Source organism: Pteropus vampyrus, unplaced genomic scaffold, assembly GCF_000151845.1.
Source record: "Pteropus vampyrus isolate Shadow unplaced genomic scaffold, Pvam_2.0 Scaffold152, whole genome shotgun sequence".
NCBI lineage: Eukaryota > Metazoa > Chordata > Mammalia > Chiroptera > Pteropodidae > Pteropus > Pteropus vampyrus.
Genome location: NW_011888933.1, coordinates 1,249,396 through 1,250,316, shown reverse-complemented (window position 1 = coordinate 1,250,316; position 921 = coordinate 1,249,396). Strand labels below are relative to the sequence as shown.

At 46.1% G+C, this 921-nt stretch overlaps 1 pseudogene; it reads left to right on the top strand.

The window, feature by feature from the left end:
• Nucleotides 1-802: 802 nt before the first annotated feature.
• Nucleotides 803-921, top strand: LOC111745364 (annotated as a pseudogene).

The window sequence follows — 921 nt, the reverse complement described above, 5'->3', positions numbered from 1 at the left end:
TAGCAGATATTACTAACTCTGGAGGAAGGATAGGGGGCTGGGGCGGAGCGGAGTTAAGCACCCCCACAGGAAGCCCTGTTCAGGCACCTGGCCTCAGCTCTGCTCCCTGGGACTGAGTGGAACCAGGACATCTCCAGGGGTATCTCCACAGCTTCAGATCTTGCCTCCCAAGCCACAGGCAAAGAAACCCTTTTGAGATTCATGAAGTGACTCACTGGTGATTATTACTCACACCATAACTATTTATTTAACTAATAATTTTGCAAACTAAGCACTATGCTAAGCTTAGTTAGTTCTAGCGGCTGGCGACTGCAAGTTAACATGCAAATATAATGGCTTTAAAATCCTACAATTCTGCCTTCTCTACCTTTCTCAACCCTGGTTGCTCTCTAGTTAAGGTTCTGCCTCCAGGGAGTCTTCTTTCCCCTAAAACCGCCTCCTACTACTCGGCTGCAGCTGCTGGAGCCCCACTCTCTAATTTAGAGCAGGTTTTCTCAGCCTCATATGAATTTTGGATTAGAAAATTCTCTGTTGTGGGAGGTTGTCCTGTGCATTTTAGGATGTTTAGTAGTATCCCTGGTCTCAACCCACCAGATACTAACGGCATTATTCTCAATGTCGTGACAACCGAAAATGTCTCCAGAGATTGTCAACTGTCCCCTTGGGGAGCAGAATCGACCCTGGTTGCATGCCACTACTTTAGAAGGAGCCAGTCCCCAACTAGATACAACCTTGATCTACTATGTCTTGTTCTTTAGTTTGGATTCTTGCTACCAAAGTCAAATGCTAAAAAGTTATTTTTGTCAATGGCCATGCTATCCTGAACAAGCCTGATCTCTTCTGATCTCCGAAGCTAAGCAGAATTGGGCTTGGTTAGTATTCGGATGGGAGACCACCTAGGAAGATCGGGAGCTGTAGGCA